Source organism: Phacochoerus africanus, chromosome 9 (assembly GCF_016906955.1).
Source record: "Phacochoerus africanus isolate WHEZ1 chromosome 9, ROS_Pafr_v1, whole genome shotgun sequence".
In the NCBI taxonomy this organism is placed as follows: domain Eukaryota; kingdom Metazoa; phylum Chordata; class Mammalia; order Artiodactyla; family Suidae; genus Phacochoerus; species Phacochoerus africanus.
Genome location: NC_062552.1, coordinates 63,195,361 through 63,214,008, shown reverse-complemented (window position 1 = coordinate 63,214,008; position 18,648 = coordinate 63,195,361).

Sequence of the window (18,648 nt, the reverse complement as noted above, 5' to 3'; positions counted from 1 at the left end):
AATAAATATTTGCTGCTAATCCATTCCAAAAGCATGATAATGGGAGAAAAAAGAATGTGTACATATATGTGTAACTGGGTCACCATGCTGTACAGTAGGAAAAAAAAATGTATTGGGGAAATAACAAAAAATTAAAAAAAAAAAACCCTGGACTTTACCAAAAAAATAAATTAATTAAAATAAATAAATAAGTAATAAAAGAAGGAAGGCAGTTGGGTGTCAAAAAATATTTGTTGAAAGTAAACATGAGCAGCTAAACAATTAAATGAGCATATTTTGAAAATTAGTTGTATGTATTTAATCTTCACATCATCACTGCAAGGTAGAGATTATTTGTATTTAATGATGCTAAGCCTGAGGATTTATAGAGAAATACCCAAATGCTTTGTTATTAGTCAGGGGTCTCCAGAGAAACAGAACCAATAGAATATGTATAGAAAGAGACTTGGAGTTCCCATGGTGGTGCAGTGGTAACAAACCCTGCTAGTATCCATGAGGACACAGGTTTGATCCCTGGCCTTGCTCAGTGCCATGAGCTGTGGTGTAGGTTGCAATTGCAGCTTGGATCTGGTGTTTCTGTTGCTGTGGCTGGGGTGTATGCTGGCAGCATGGATACAGGCCAGTGCCTCACCTGCCATGGCAAAGAGTGTAGATGTTGGGGTAGTGAGACAGAAAGAGAAAGACTTGCTGGAGCAAATGGGTGGGGGGTATGTGTGTGGTCTGGTGCTGCTGAAATTGAAAAAGCCTGAGTAGATGCATAGGCTGAAAAGAACTTGCTGGAGCAAATGGGTGTGTGTGTGTGTGTGTGTGTGTGTGTGTCAGGCTGAAAAGAACTTGCTGGAGCAAATGGGTGTGTGTGTGTGTGTGTGTGTGTGTGTGTGTGTGTGTGTGTGTGTGTGTGTGTGTGTGTGTGGTGTTCTGGTGCTGCTGAAATTGAAAAAGCCTGAGTAGATATATAGGCTGAAAAGAACGAGCCAAAAAGAGGCCATTGGGGAAACTGCAGTTGAGAGAGAGAATTTGATGGTGCAAGAGCTGAAATTGAAAAAGCCTGAGTAGATATATAGGCTGAAAAGAACGAGCCAAAAAGAGGCCATTGGGGAAACTGCAGTTGAGAGAGAGAATTTGATGGTGCAAGAGCCTTGGGGTTGTGGGAACTCACATGTCAGGATCAGTCTCTGATGGAGCAGAGCACAGTTCTCCACTGGGGTGGAAGGAAAGAGTATCCATGAGGACGCAGGTTTGATCCCTGGCCTCGCTTAGTGGGTTAAGGATCTGGCATTGCCATGAACTGTGGTGTAGGTCGAAGTTGTGGCTTGGATCTGGCGTTGCTGTTGCTGTGGCTGTGGCTGTGGTGTATGCTAGCAGCTGCAGTTTTGATTTGATCCCTAGCCTGGAAACTTCCATGTGCTGGAGGTGCGGCCCTAAAAAAAAAGAGAGAGAGAGAGAGACTTATTGTGAGAAATTGGTTTACACGATTATGGAGGAGGCTAAGAAATCCCATGATCTACTGGCTGAACTGTTGACTCAGGAAAGCTGGTGGTATAAATCCCAGTCTGAGGGCAGGAGAAGCTCAAACAGGCAGGCAAGGAGGAAGCAAATCCTCCCTTCCTCCACTTTTGCTTTATTCAGGTCCTCAGCCCTCAATGGATTGGATGATGCCCAGCCATGCTGAGGAGAACAGACTACTGAATCCACCAATTCAAATTTTGATCTCATCAGGAAACACCCTCAAAGACACACCAAGAAATGATGTTTAATCTGGGTGCCCTGTAGCCCAGCCAGATTGACACATGAAATTAACCATCATAGCTGGTATTGATTTGAGCAACTGTGTCTTTACATGCTTCTATTCTCATCTTTCTCTTCCCTTGATGCCCCTTCTCTTTTCATTCTTAGTACCAATGCACAAACTAGTTTCAGAGCAATCCAAACATAGTTTTCCTCATCATTTGTAGATGAACTAACATTACTCGATCTGGCAACTTCTTACTTTCAGAAATCTCAGCAGTCCCAGAAGCTCCAGACCATCCTGGGCTTCTATCTATGGCCCTTCTACTACCCAGGATATTTTCTCTTTGTTTGAAGCCTCTAACCTATATAGTTGACTCTTTACCTTTTCCAGCTCTCCTATTTGCTGTTAAGAAATTTACTCTCAGAACAGTCCCATGTGCCCTGTTGAAGTCCATGGTATGTGATGTTTTGTTTTGTTTCTTTGTTTGCTTGGCTGTACCCATGGCCCAGGAAGTTCCTGGGCCAGGGACTGAATCTTCGTCACAGCAGTGACATGAACCACAGCAGTGACAATCCTGGATCCTTAACCCACTGAGCCACCAGGGAACTCCTTACCTGTTTACACCTTCATGGCACATGCTGAAGATCTTAAGTTCAGACTCACAGTTCCTCATCTTTGAGTTTAACTTCCATTGCTCCCTAGCCAGAGACCACTATAAACTCATTTGCAGTAAGTCATATTTATTATTACATGAATTGATGTTAACTAACAATTTGGATTAATTACTGGGAAATGGGGGAGTATCTCAGTGAAGATGTTAGAAAAGACTTATAGGATTTGGGCTGTGATTGGTTATCTTAATAGATTTATCTAGGAGGAAGGCAAGCTAGATCAAGGCCAGCAGTATAATTGGTAAAGCAGGAGTTCCCATTGTGGCTCAGTGGTTAACAAATCCGACTAGGAAACATGAGGTTTCGGGTTCGATCCCTGGCCTTGCTCAGAGGGTTAAGGATCTGGCGCTGCTGTGAGCTGTGGTGTAGGTTGCAGATGTGGCTCGGATCCCGCGTTGCTGTGGCTCTGGCATAGGCCAGCGGCTACAGCTCCGATTTGACCCCTAGCCTGGGAACCTCCATATGCCACGGGAGTGGCCCTAGAAAAGGCAAAAAGACAAAAATAATAATAATAGCAAATAACAAAAAGACAACCTATGGAACGGGAGAAAATAGTTGCAAATGATCCAACTGAAAAGGGTTTAATCTCTAAAATATACAGCTTATACAACTCAACAGCAAAAAAGCCAACAACCCAACTGAAAAGTGGGTAAAAGACTTGAATAGACATTTCTCCAAAGAAGATACATAGATGGCGAAAAGACGAAAAAAAAAATTGGTAAAGCAGTAGCAGTCAGTCTTTATAGGGTAACTAGCTGGGTGATTTGTCCTCTACAAATAAATAAATAAATTGCGAAAGAAAAGAAGGGTGGGGGAAGCAGTAGTCACTCATACTGCTCAGGACAGGGGAATGTTTGGTCTTTTCTGTGGCTTGGATGATGTTCTCAGAGGTGCTTACAGAGGGGTCTTGGTTTTGTCTTGATCTATCACAGCCTTGTGGAGTGGCCTTGTCTGATGCTGTCATTCTGTGAAATTGTTTATGCTTAGCAGGAGGACATCAAAGCCTTACTGTGAGCTCAAAGACAGCTCACAACACCAAAGCATAACTGATAGTACCAGGCCAGCTCCTGCATGCCAGGGGGTACTTTTTTCTCTTTCATACGGGACACACATTAATTTCCTGTCCAAATTACTGTATCACTAATACTGCATCTTATTGTGACATTTAATTAGATGCAACTTCGTTAGTCATTGGATTACATGTATGCCATGTCTCTTCAAAGAGATCATAAACACCTATAGGGTACTGATCACCAAAAGATTAGAACTTTTGGTCCCACTCCTGGTATTTAAAATTTTTGGTTGCACTCCTGGTATTTAAAATCCTTTAAATGCAATTTCTTTTAATATGTGCTTAATATTAAGTTTTTAAAATGAATGAATGATTTGGGCTCCAATGAAACACATTTCAGAATTTTTCAATCCTAAAGAATTAAAGGAAAAGAAGATGTTTAAATCAAATAAGATGTTTTCATATGTTAAATCAAAGAAGAATTGAACTGAAAGTAAAGTTGATCAAGTTGATGCAAATATTTGAGTGAAGAAGAGGCTTGCTACTGCCTTTGAGACATCAGTAATATAAAACTTCAGCTAGATATAGATATTATTCAATAAAAAATAGCAATTGTTTTCTTCAAATTTCAAAACTTTATGGAATATTTTACTTGCCAAAAAGTTTATTCATTTGCATATTACCTTCTAATACATGACTAAATCTTTCCCCTTCCTCTAAATGATAAAATATTTGCCATGTCATGAGTTTCTGTGAATTTCTTTTCTTTTCTTTTTTTTTTTGTCTTTTTGCCTTTTCTAGGGCCGCTCCTGTGGCATATGGAGATTCCCAGGTTAGGGGTCCAATCAGAGACATAGCCAGTGTCCTATGCCAGAGCCACAGCAACACAGGATCCAAGCCGCGTCTGCAACCTACACCACAGCCCAGGGCAACGCCAGATCCTTAACCCACTGAGCAAGGCCAGGGATCGAACCCACAACCTCATGGTTCCTAGTCGGATTTGTTAACAACTGCGCCACAAGGGCAACTCCAGTTTCTGTGAATTTCAAAATTGATTAATTCATTGGTGCATGAATATTGATGTTTCATTTTCATTTACTTTCTTTTGAAGTAGGTATATTCCTAACAATTTTTAATCACTAAAATATCATAAGTAGACCATTTAATAAAAGCAGGGGGACTTCTGTTAACATTTTTAGGGTACTGTGGGTTAAATAGAACTCAGAATATGGGGATAATATCAATAGGGTAGTTGGTTATATCTATGTCTGTATCTATATATAGAGAAATTTTAAGGAAGTGGATAATACGATTATGGCTGCTGTGATGTCTCAAATCCATAGGGAAAGCTGGCATGCTGGAAGTTGAAGTGAAAGTTGATGTTGTAATCTTTAAAAGGGTAGGAACTCATGCAGTCTGAAAGCAGAAATCTTCAGGAAACAATCTTTGCTGTCAAGGCTTTCAACAGATTGGATGAGGGCTACTTACATTGTGTTTTACTTAAAACAATTTATTGCAAATGTTAAAGTTAATCACATCTTAAAAATACTTTTACAACCACAGCTAGACTAGTGTTCGACTAAGCAACTGTTCTCCATAGTCTAGCCAAGTCGACATGGAAGATTAACCATCCAAATATATTTTTGACTAGTCATTGACCTGATGCAAAAATTTTATACTGAAAGTTTCCCTCATATAAAACAGTCGATCTTTTTAAAAATCAACTTTTTCTTGATATGTTAGTGGCAGAAATAATCATTCTGTTGTACAGATAAGGACAAAATATTTTGAGGTTAGAATGATTTGCCTGAATTCATTAGCAAGACTGTGATGTTAGCTTATTAATAAAGAATCCAACCTCTTATTCCTTATGCAGCATATCAAGATCACCCCCCTTTTGTGAGATCTTGATGTGCATGACCTTTCCTTACACATTAGAATGTCCATTTTGGTTACCCACACAGCCATCTGTAAGTGCTTTCATTGTAGTCCCCAACTAATGGCAGTTTCTCTCCAAGCTAATAAGTATCTTCCTACTTCAAGATTATATGGTGGTAATCCTCCTTTCCCAATCCATTAGAACTTTGAACTATCATCGATTGCTTCTTATCTCTACTTCTGGCTCCTTAAATTTACCATCTTCACAAATTCTATTTTAAAGGAGTCAGAGATTTAGATAGAGGGTTTTTGCAATTGGTGCTTTCTCTCCTCAACTTCTACCTACTTGAATTTAGGTTCTTTAATATTGTACTCTCCAAGGTTCAGATTTAGACTTCTAATGCTGTCACATACCATGTCCCCCAATTTTGAACTTGCCATTCATTCAATATTCCTATTGGTTTTGAATCCTGTATTGGCCACTTAATGGTTTAGTGAGAGTCAGTTTTCATCTTCTGTTATAGATACAAATTCTAACCTCAAAAGATTTTTTTTTAAACATGGTACATGCTATATACATACCTGCACATACTTTCTGGCACTTATTTGCTGTTTGATAAATGCTAACTACCTTACCACCCACTTAATGATATTCTAAATCTGCTTACATGACTCTCAACCTGCCTCTAGCCTCATATTCTCTCTTCCCTGGTCAAACTGAGAAATGTCATTTTCTACAGTCGTTAGAATCACAACTATTACTGTAGTCGAGTTACAGAGAATTAAAATATTATTTCACCCTATTGGAAAAGCTTCCAAGCTAATCCTGATGAGGACAGACTCTGAAATGATCCCCAATCAAATTCTCCCACTTGGAGTTAGAGCAGCAGGTTGCTGCCGGGGGGTAGAGGGTTGGCTTCAAAGAAGAGTGAAATAATGAAGAATCCAAAATTGAACTCTGAAAAATTATTGAGTCAAAGTGGAATCAAACTTCATCCAGGCAATTACTTGTACTGTTTAAACTTAGGTTGCTAAAAATACAATATCTGGAAATGATCAGTGAATATTTCATGTATTCTTCTCATAGGTAAAACCTGAAATGAAGAATAGTCATAATTTTTCCGTTTGTCATGTTGAATGTTCTGTGAAATGGTGCATTGTTTAGAGTACATGACATCTACCGTCACGAGATTAGGGTAATAAATGGTGCCTTAGTCACCTATTTTACTAAGAGTTGTCACAACTGTATCTTCCACAAATATCATTAGTCAAGAGGTGCATGAAGAGAGGATTCAGTGCCATATAAAACAGTCCATACACTGCTGTATTTGAACATATATGCAGACCTTCTTATTATAAGTATTGGAAAAGCTGTATAGTTACATTCTAATCTTACAAAACTTGAGATGATTTTTATTTCTAAATGTAGAGCATGGGGAGTGATGGTGGTAATGATGATGATGATAAATCTGTTGCTATCTTAGTTGGGTACCTACAGCACTTTCTACCTCCTTCTCTGGAGCACATAGCACATATTTGTAGTTAATTTATTTCTGTGCCCGTCTCTTTCACTAAATTGTGAGCCCTTTGATGGCAGACTCTATGTCATCTGTCTTATCTTGGTGCCGGCCATCTGCCTGACACATGGTAGAGAGTCGCTATACATTTGATGGATTGCATTTGATGATAGAAGGAAAGAATGCCATCATATCATGATTTTAGTGTTTACTGAGCTCAAAGCACTATACTAAATCTTATGTTTAGCTAAAGCAATTTAGACACAGACTCTATCCTGATGCTTCTTATAGTGGGTTGATTTAGAGAGTTTGAGTGTTTACTGCCACATGACTCTGAGCTTCCCTTTCCTGGTGGTCTGGGTGTTTGAGAACTGCTTTCCATTAGGCATGTACCTAAAGGCTCACCCATAATTTTGAGCTTAGAAGAGTTAACTGTAACCTAGTCATAGCCAGCTATGATATCCAGATTGCGTCTAAAACACATTATCAGCTTGTAGTACAGTCTCATGAGAATTTGGTTTCCAGGCATAGTTTTGCAGATAAAATGTCCAATGTGCTAAAGAATTTAGTCATCCAATTTAAGATTATAGGAGGGGAAGAAGGAATATTATTAAATTTTGCACCCAGCTCTATACTTTAATTATATAAATAAAAAAAGTGAAGTTAAAAGCTACACTGTGCCCTGAAATATTTGTAAAGTCATGTCCATTAAATGTTAGAAAATGAGATGATATACTAAAGCAAACTCTCAAATCATCTTATTCATTTTTGCTGTTGCTATAAAAAATCACAAGCAAGTCAATTAAATGACAGATTGCTAGGATTTTTAAAGGACATATGCTTTAGTTTCATATGGCTTTTAAAATCTTAGGCATCAAGAATAATTTTAAAATATCATGAACTATAAAAAGTAATTGATTTTACTCAATTCCAAGTGTCAAATTATGGGCAGCGGTAAGCTATTCATGAATTGTGGCCATTCTGCAGCAAATATGCACAGTTGGCAATATTTCTACCAAGGAAAGCGCAACTAATGGCCTCTATGCTAATCAACAGAAAACTATTTGAAGTGTGATAAGATCTTCCAAAAGTAGTTTTGCATTTTAAAATTTTAGTAACTTAGGTTATGTATATATTAGAGGGAAATATCTATGAAAAACACCTGAAAACAGTTATTGTAAAGTTCAGGACCACTATAATTATGTACTTTTTACAATATATTTTCATTTCTGGCCTGGAAACTAGCTGACACAAAGCTCAAGGCTACCAGAATATCAGCTCTCAGGAAGAAAGAAAAATAACTACAAAACCAAATATACTCTTTTTACTAGATTCTTAAAGTAAAAATTTAAAACTAACACTGACTTGTTTTTCAAAATAAGATTTATTAGAGGTAGAGTCAAATAAAGCATGGATGGTAGGAATAAAGGTGAAAGAATAGGGAACTGATTTGTAGATATCACTGTGCTACAGTTGTTATTGTGGAAACAATGGTTTAAATACAACCAAACCTGTAAATATATTCCTGTCTTATTTCCCTGTTAATTTAGTCTGTCAGCTCTGGTAGGGCAAGAATTGTATATTATATATATTATATGTATGTACATATTTTTCAAATCTCCAAGGCTGTATATCCTTAGGGCTATTTGCTAAACTGAATTGTGGGCAGAACAAAGCTTCTGCAGTTTCACAAGAAAAGATCTATGATGATAAATCAACACCTTCAGTCTCATCCACATACACTGAAATTGAGCTGTATCTGTTATATTTGTAGGTGAAGGACAATAATAAAACAGGATGTTTAAAACTATTGGTAGATTATGTGCAGGAAATATGATTTTGCTGTTCACCAACATATTTATTCATTCTCTCATTCATTCTTCTGTTTTTACTGAAACTTTATCCAGTGTAGCTGGTCTTGTGCTTCCTGGAACAAGATATTCAACATGAGAGAAATGCTTTTCAGTGGCTAATGAATCACTCATTTTACCTGAATAAGAACAAACAAGTTACAACTAAATGGGAAGACATCTCATGTTGATGGATTGGAAGACTTAGTATTGTTAAAATGTCAATAATGCCCAATGTCATCTATAGATTTGATGCAATCTCTATCAAAACCCCAAATACTTTTTTTTTTTTGGCAAAAATAGAAAAAGCCCATCCTACAATTCATACAGAATCTCAAAGGACTCCAAATTGCCAAAAGAATCCTGAAAAAGAAAAACAAAGTTAAAAGTCTCACATTTCCTGATTTTAAAACTTACTACAAAATTACAGTAGTCAAAAGAGTGTGTTCATACAGAGAAAGACAAATATCATGATGTCACTAAATGTGGAATCTGATAAAAAATGATACAAAAAACTTAGACTCGAAGATTTGGAACCAAATTAATGGTTACCAAAACAGAAATGTGGCAGGGGGAGGGATAAATTAGGGGGTTGGGATTGACATATACATACTTCTATATGTAAAATAGATAGGTAACAAGGACCTACTGTATAGCACAGGGCAAACAGTTCAGTACTGTTTAATATCTTATATGGGAAAAAAATCAGGAAAGGAATGGATATATTTATATGTACAACTAATATACTTTGTTGTAAACCTGAAACTAACACAATTTTGCAAGTCAACTATACTCTAATAAAATTTATTTAAAAAAATGTAGTACCCCCATAAATATAGACTAGAACGTGGAATAGAATAGAATAGAATAGAATAGAATAGAATAGAATAGAATAGAATAGAGATCCCAGAAATAAACCTTCATGTATACAGTCAAATGTTTGACAAGGATGCCAAGATCAGTCAATGGGGAAAGAACAATAAATGGAAAACTATGTCCACATGCAAATAAAGTTGAGACCTTAACTCATGCCATATACAAAATTAACTCAAAAATGGATTAAAGACTTAAACATAAGAGCTAAAACTATAAAACTCTTAGAGGGAAACAGGGGGAAAACTTCATGACATTGGATCTGGCAATGATTTCCTGGATATGAGATTAAAATTACAGGCAACCAAAGAAAAAATAGTAAGTTGGACTTCACCAAAACTGAAAAACTTTGTGCATCAATAACAGTATTAACAGAGTGAAAAGGAAACCCACAGTATGTGAGAAAATTTGTAAATCTTATATTTGATAAGGAATTAATGTTCAAAATATATAAAGAACTGTAACTCAACAGAAAAACAAACAACCCAGTTAAAAAATGGGTAAAGGACTGAATAAATATTTCTTCAAAGAATATATATGAATGGCCAATAAGCACATGAAAGATTTCAGTTCAACATCACTAGACATTAGGAAAATGCAAAAGGTTAAATAGAATCATTGTAATATTCAACAGTTCTACTTCAGTGATATATATCTGAAATAATTTTTTTTTGTCTTTTGTCTTTTTAGGGCTACACTGGCGGCAAATGGAGGTTCCCCAGCTAGGGGTCTAATTGGAGCTGTTGCTCCTGGCCTACGCCAGAGCCACAGCAACGCCAGATCCAAGCCGCGTCTGCAACCTACACCATAGCTCACGGCAACGCTGGATCCTTAACCCACTGAGAGAGGCCAGGGATCGAACCTGCAACCTCATGGTTCCTAGTCAGATTCATTTCCTCTGTGCCATGATGGGAACACCTGAAATAATTAAAAGCAGAGACTCAAACAAATATTTGTACATTAATGTTGACAGCAGCATTATTCACAACAGTCAAGATGTAGAAACAACTGAAATGTCCATTGATGGATGAATGGATAAACAAAATGCAGTATAAACATATGATGAGATATTATTCAACCTTAAAAAAGAATGAAATTCTCACACATGCTACAACATGGAGGGACATCGAAGACATCAGGCTAAATGAAAGAAGTCAGATGCTAGAGTACAAATATTGTATGATTCCCCTTACACGAGGTACCTAGAGCAGTCAAATTCATAGAGACAGGCACTAGAATGGTGGTTGCTACATGCTATAGGGAAGGAAGAATAGGAGTTATTGTTTAATGGGTACAGAGTTTCCGTTTAAGAAGATGAAAAATGTTCTGGAGCTGGATGGTGGCAGTGTTTTCTCAATAATGTGATGGTACTTAATGCCACTGAACTGTACACTTAATATGGTTAAAATGGTAAATGTTATGTATATTTTACCAAACCAAGCAGTAGCTTAAAGGATGAAATAAAGATTTAAAATCTTATGGAGTTTCTCAGAAGAAAAGGGCTCCACAATGGTAAGTGAAAAGGCAAGACATTGTTCAGATTCTACCACTTGTCAGTTAAGAAAGAGAATCACTGGAGTTTCCTGGTGGTCTATTGGTTAAGGACATGGTGTTTTCACTGCTGTGGCTCCCTGGCCACAGCACACAGGTTTGGTCCCAGGAACTTCTGTGTGGCCAGAAAAGAAAAAAAAAGAAAAAAAAAAAGAGAGAAAGAGCTATCATCACTGAAAAATAATATTTCACAGGTTTCATTTAAAACTAAAGAAGCCCCCGATATTGTAACACTTTTGAAGAAAAGAGAAATCAACAAGAGCTTATTTTTTCTCTCCTATTTTAGTTGCATGCAGTTTTCAGAGCTCCTACATATTTCCATGAGAAATGCTTTTGAATGTATAGATTTACATCTGTACTCTTCTTGCATGTTCTTTTAAGAAAACAAACTGTTGCTATCCGAGAAGTAAAAAATGACAGATACCATGAGGAGAGTTTTTTTTTTTTTTTCAAGGAAAGGAAACTGGTTTTGATTGACAGGTATGTTGTGTATGTTACCCAGAACACAGTTGGAAATCTTTGGGTACCACCTCTCTCAACTAGAGATACCTCCATAGGTTCTCCTGTAACTTATAGTGAGATAGTAACTCATTAACTTGAGAACTCAGAGGTGACTTAATTAAATAAATGCAATGCATGCATAATGTATGTTATAAAATTAGATCTGAATAAACATTTGCAATAGTACTCAGTTCTGCAAAAATATAAACCAAACTGTAGAAAGGTCCATCTATTATCACAAATAGGTTTTCTTAGCAACTCAGCACTGAACTTGGAAGGCAAAAAAGAACTCTGGCTGAAATGAGGGCAGAGGCAGACTTTTCCTAAGGAGAAGCCTTGGGACTTTATTCCACTGGACCAAAACATCATTGCTCTATAGTCCAGTCCAAGTCTGTTTTCCTCCCACTTGCAGTATTGCTGTAGCTACTTAGTGGAGAATAAACCATAGGAGAGGAAAATTAGCTTTCCCCATTTTTTATTTTAATTAGATGTATATTTTTCTGTGAATGTGTCTTTGTTTTGTTCTTTATTTTCCCCTTAATATTCCTAGCTATTTTTAAACTAAATTACGTGATAGGTAGGAAAGATTTAAAAAATATTTTGCAACATATATGTCCTGAGTGGAAGGAGAGACACTGGAGTTACATAGATTCTATATTATTTTTTTTTCCAAAGAATAGTTTTATTTTCAAAAGCAATAATGAGAACCCTCAAATCTTGAGAGAAAAGTACTACTGTTTTAAGAGTACTCTATGTTCTGGAAATAAATTCATAACATAAATCACTACCTATCACTTAGAATAATGCTTCTCAATTTTTCTTAATATTAGAGTCACCTAGGAAGCTTGAAAAATACTGGTATCCTCACCCCTAAATGTGAATCAGCCTATGAGTTCCTGACATCCATAATTTTAGTAATTACCCTAGTGGTGCTCATCTGACCCAAAGCCCCAGAACTATAGATTTAGGGTGTTTTTGACACTCTGAGAGACAGGTAGTTTACCTTGTTGTGCAAATTTGCCACTCTAAAGCAGAAACAAGTTTTTCTGGCCCCCAGTTTTTCTACTGACATCAGTTAGTGGTTACTTAACGTTGACCAAGGTTGGCAAATTCATTGTCGCACCAACTAGGGAGGTCTTGAAGTACATAAAGAGATAATATAGGCATCTTATACTTTTATAACTGGAAGTTGTGGACTACTCTATAACCAACCAGTGAGAACAAAGAAGCACACAGCAACTATTTATTTGCAGTAGTAGAGAAAACCACTGCATGATGCAATAAATTGGTAACTTACCCCTTTCATCCATATGCAGATCCTAAGGTCTTTTCAATGAGCCTAAGTAAAGAGGGAGACTCTTGGTTAGGGAAATTTTCTTGAAGCAGACTGAAATTTTCTGACAGCATCTAAACTGTTGTCTTTCCTGAGATTAATTATTACTTTTGAGTTAATTGAGAAGCATAGGATCTCAATTTTATCTTATATTATCTATCATGAACACAGATTTTTCTTTAGACTAATGGCATTTCCACATAAGTACATATGAAATTAACTCTGCTTCTAATTTCATCCTTTATTCCCTTAAATCTTGCTCTTTAAGTAGTTACCAAGTTGCATGGCATCTCTACAATTACAGATTTATAGCAGGGAAAGAAGTAACATATTAACCCCCAAAACTCAGCCCCTAAAAAAATGTAAGACAAATTTATTTCCCATTTTCCAAGCAAAGCCTGTGGCAGAGTCTTAATATAAACAAACTATAAAGTTTCTTCAGAAACAAGATTATTATATTTTTCCAAATGCTAAAATTCACAAGATCAAAGCTATTGCATTTCTTTGCATTTGCTTTTCTAGTTATAAAATGTTTGTAAAATGCCAAATTTAGGCTCTTGGTGTTTGTTTGTTTGTTTGTTTGTTTCTCAGTGCACGGGCTAAATTCAGCCAACATGATGTTTCCGAGATGGCAGTGTTAATTTTAAAATAGTGATTACAAGAGCTGAAATTTCTAGATTGCCTTCAACATCAGTTTCTTCTTTCTTGCTTTAGTTAGCATTTTGATTCTGTCATTAATGATTTCAGGTCTGACAATGGCAGAGCCAGGGCACACTGCCGACTCCACCCAACAGAGAAGATTAGGACTGTAAATCTCGGCCCAAACTGCTTACAGACATCTTTTGTTTAGCTATTTCTCTGTTGTAATTACAGATGAGCGTGCATTCTGGTTTCCTTTATGCTCTGGGGAAATCATATGTGTGTTTGAGGTGCATTGACACTCTGGGTTTACATTCATTTCTTATCAAGGCATTCCCCCCCCCCCCCCCCCAGATTTTAGTAAATTCAGCTCTTTACCGGAGAATTCATTAGTTTGATGAAGTCAAATGGAAAGTGTGATCCGTGGACATCACACTTTCCATTTAGTAAAGAGCAAGTTAACAGGAAGCAGGAAATCCAGAGTAGTTTCCTAATATGACTAGCTTCTTGGTTAAAGTTGGTGCTTTATTAACATGGGAGCTATCTGTTCTCTACTCACACATTAAGCCATTATATATAGATGATTACAAATTTCTCTCTTAGCAATGCATTATTTTATTATATGTACATGAAAAGGAACTTTTTATTGGGCTATTTTATATTATGTTAGGCTGTTAAAAATCATTTTTATTATACTTTTCTCTCCTTTTTTCTTTTTTTTGTGGTTTTACTTTTAAAAAATTCTTTTTAAAAATATTCTTTTCTATTATGGTTTACCATAGGATATTGAATAAATTTCCCTGTGCTGTACAGTAGGACCTCGTTCATCCATTCTATATGTAATAGACATCTGCTAAGTCCAACCTCCCACTCCATCCCTCTGCCAACCCCCTCTCCCTTGGCAACCACAAGTCTGTTCTCTAAGTCTATGACTCTGTTTCTGTTTCATGGATAGGTTCATTTGTGTCATATTTTAGATTCCACGTATGTGATATCATATGGTATTTGTCTTTCTGACTTCCCTCAGTATGATAATCTCTAGTTGCATCAATGTTGCTGTAAATGGCATCATTTTGTTCTTTTTTATTCTTTCTTTCTCATCTCAATTTCAAATACTCTTAGCTTTGTGAGCGTATTGATTTCCAGAATTAGTGGAGAGATGCTTCCTCTAAATTAGCGATATCACCAGGGCTAACATCTTATCTAACATTAAAAGTCAAGTTCTGGAGTTTTCCATCATGACTCAATAGAAACAAATCTGACTAGCATTGATTGGACGCAGGTTCGATCTCTGGCCTTGCTCAGTGGGTTAAAGATCCGGCTGTGAGCTGTGGTGTAGGTCACAGATGCTGCTTGGATCCTGTGTTGATGTGGCTGTGGTGTACAGCCACTGGCTACAGCTCTGATTTGACATTTAGCCTGGGAACCTCCATATGCCATGGCTCTAAAAAGATAAATATTAAAAAAAAGTCAAGTTCACGTGTGTGCGTGTGTGTGTGTGTAGTATATATAGTATATAACATATACTATATTATATAATAGTATATAGCTCATATATATACTATTATATAAATATAGTTCATAGAAACTTAATCAAATAGTTAAGAAATTTTCTAAACGTATTAAACAGGATATATGTTTGACAATAAATTCTCAATAAATGTTTTCAGCGTAATTACTTGTAACTTGAGTTACCTAGTCTTTGACTCCAGATGTCACTTAGCTTCAATTTTCTCCCAAACTTGGAAACTTCATAGGGTTTGGCTGATTTTCTTTTTCTTCAGATATTATCTGTTAGCAAATAGGCACAGGTCTATCTTTAAGCAAAAGAAAAACACTCCAGATATATGGAGTTGGGAGTTATTATCGTCTCAGTTTTATAGGTGGGTCTTGAGCTAGATAGACAGAGGCACAGTCTGGGAGGGGCTCAGACCTTTGGCTGCCTAGACCAGGGAATTCCATACCATATTCTTCACCCAGTGGTTCCAGGGGTTCATGGAATATTAAAACAGGTATATTTGGGGAACCAAACAGAATTGAAAATGTTTTCCTTCTCCAAGTAGATTCCTTACACAATACTATCCATCATCTGCTATCACCTTATTTCACTAAAGCAAGTAAATTTAAAGCCAAAATAAATGGCAGTCCTTAAGTTAAATCTAGTGCTATAAAAAATGGACTCCAGTGCTCTTTCTCTCCCCAGTCTCCTGGGAATGGTACTGCTGCTTCATCCTCAGCTCTGAGATTGGGATGGTTTTAGAAAGAATATAGTATTTTTGACACCATACTGTCCTAAAGTTAAATCTTTGTTTTTCTATTCAGGAGCGAAATGGCCAGATGCAAACTAGCTTAACTCTTCTGAACTTGTGTCTCTGCCTCTGGAAAAAGGAAATAATAAATCTAGCTCTCAGTAAAGTTGTCTTGAATAAAATAGGTAGAATATTTAAAATATCCAGAAGTTTGGCCTGAACAAACAAAACCTAGAAAACTGTACAACATCGCTTGCATTTCCAAAGAGAATGAAACAGAATGTGGACACTGCAAATAACTTGAATTCTATCAATAGAGGGACATTTATTGTGGTATACACAAACTATAAAAATTATGCAGTTATTAAAGAGAATGAACTAGATGTGTATGTATTGACCCAGAGAGGTGTCAATGATTTACTTTTCAGGTATAAACACAAGTTGCAAAGGAATGTGTATAATATAATTCCACTGTGTAAAAAGCATTAGGACAAACCCTGTGCAGCATTTATGTTTGGAATATTTATGAGGACAGAGAAAATTAGAGAAAGATGTATTAACTCACTTCACCAACATCATATATTTACTCAAATGCCAATTTTACAGCAGTGTTTCCTGATGGCACTATTCAGAACTGTTCATCTGCCCTACACGCTTTTCTTAGCCCCTTCTAGCCTTTGCTTAGTTCCATTTTTCTCCATAGCTCTTATCATCTCTGATATAATATTTACTTTACTTATTTAGTTTTAAATTGTTTGTCTTCCTCCACTGGAATGTAAGCTCCAGGAAAGCAGTTATTGTTGTCTGTTTAGTACACACACTGAGAACATACCTTTGTCCTAATAGGGCCTGACAAAAAGTGAATAGTCAATAAATACTTGCTGAATCAATACACATCAAAACTATTGTGGATGCTGATTTTAGAGGAAGAGGGTGGTGGGGGTGGAGGTGCTAAGAATACAGTAACTTTATTTTATATACCTTGTTGTGATTGCATTATGTGAAAATGTTCAAATTGCTTTTGAAGTCTAAAAGAATGATATAATAATTTATTAAAGAACAGAACAGCTACTAGATTTCCTGACATTATTTGATGCTCAGCAAACAACTGTTCCTTTCCTTTCTCACAAAACCTTCCTCATCCCATGCTCTGCAACACACATGCTTTTCCCTCTGTGCCCAGGAAAGGATTTTCTTTGTCTTTTAAAACTTAGTATGAATTTAAAATAACTCGTTAACTTTCTTTTTTTAAAAAACAATCATTTCTTTTTTTCTTTTTTTTCTTTGTAGGGCTACACCTGGAGCATTTGTAAGTTCCTGGGCTAGGGGTTGAACTGGATCTGCAACTGCAGGCCCATGTCATAGCTACAGCAATGTCAGGTCCGAGCCACATCCACAACCTATACCACAGCCTGTGGCAACATTGGATCCTTAACCCACTGAGCAAGGCCAGGGATTGAATCTGCATCCTCACGGACACTGTGGTGGGTTCTTAACCCACTGAGCAACAAGAGGAACTCCAAAATAACCTGTTAATTTTCTGAAGGTGGTTTGCATTTAATTGCATAGCAAATTTGTTTTGTTTTCTTCTGGGAAAGAAAATACAAAAGGACAAAGTGGTTCTCTAGGGCAGGCTGGGGGTAAGTTTGGTTTGCATAGTAGCAAAGTGATGCGAGAAAAACATAGGGAGGTTGAGTTCCCTTCACGGCTCAGTGGTTAACGAACCTGACTAGGATCCATGAGGATGCAGGTTCGATCCCTGTCCTCACTCAGTGGGTTAAGTATCTAGTGTTGCTGTGGCTGTGGCGTAGACCAGCAGCTGTAGCTTTGATTTGACCCCTAGCCTGGGAACTTCCATATGCTTTGGGTGAGGCCCTAAAGAGCAAAAAAAAAAAACAAAACAAAAACTAACAAACAATCCCCACCCCCAAAAATAAAAATACCAGGGAGGCAATGAAGATAAGATGGCTCTGGGCTGGGGACAGCAGATGCCCAGGGCTGGACCCTAACCAAGTAGAGGAGAAAGGGCTGGACACTGAGGATGGCTTGTTACTGGGAGCAAGATTAGTGTGGAGAAATGAGGGAGAATAATGGATTCCTGGTTCCTATTCATAAGACCTCCTGGTTGTCACAGAATTATGTTGTAGTAGGTTTATGATATCATCTGTTTACTGCCCTCATGGTGGATGAGGGAATTGAGACCTTGAGACCTCATCTACCTCGCTGTTTCTTGCACAGACATTTCAAACACTGGCTGTACTTACGGGAAGTGCAGCTCACTCTTCCCTCCTTTCCAGAAGAGTTTTCAACACCTGAGGTAATGCACAGTTCTAAGCCCCTGGGCTGCTAAGAAAGTAGCTAGTTCTATGGAGTAATGAGTATTAATAATCCCAGGAGTTCCTGTGGTGGCTCAGTGGGTTAAGAATCTCACTAGTTTCCATGAGGCTGTGGGTTCGGTCTCTGGCCTTGCTCCGTGGGTTAAGAATCTGGCATTGCCACAAGTTGCTGTGTAGGTCGAGTATGTGGCTGGGATCCTGTGTTGCTGTGACTGTGGTGTAGGCCGGCAGCTGCAGCTGCAATTTGACCCCAAGTCGGGGAACTTCCATATGCCATGGGTGTGGTGCTAAAAAGAAAAAAAAAAAAAACAGGGAAAGGTAGGTGGTATATGAAATACCCTTTTCTGATGAAAGAACTGAAACATGATTGCAGGTCCAAAGGGTTATTCCTGTTAGGTCTGAATTGAGAGATCCTGTGAGATGCCGCAGGACATCATATCTGATCCAAGGTTTATGGACTTGAACCTGAGTTGAGTGGTCAGTAGGGAATAATCTCACCATAACCT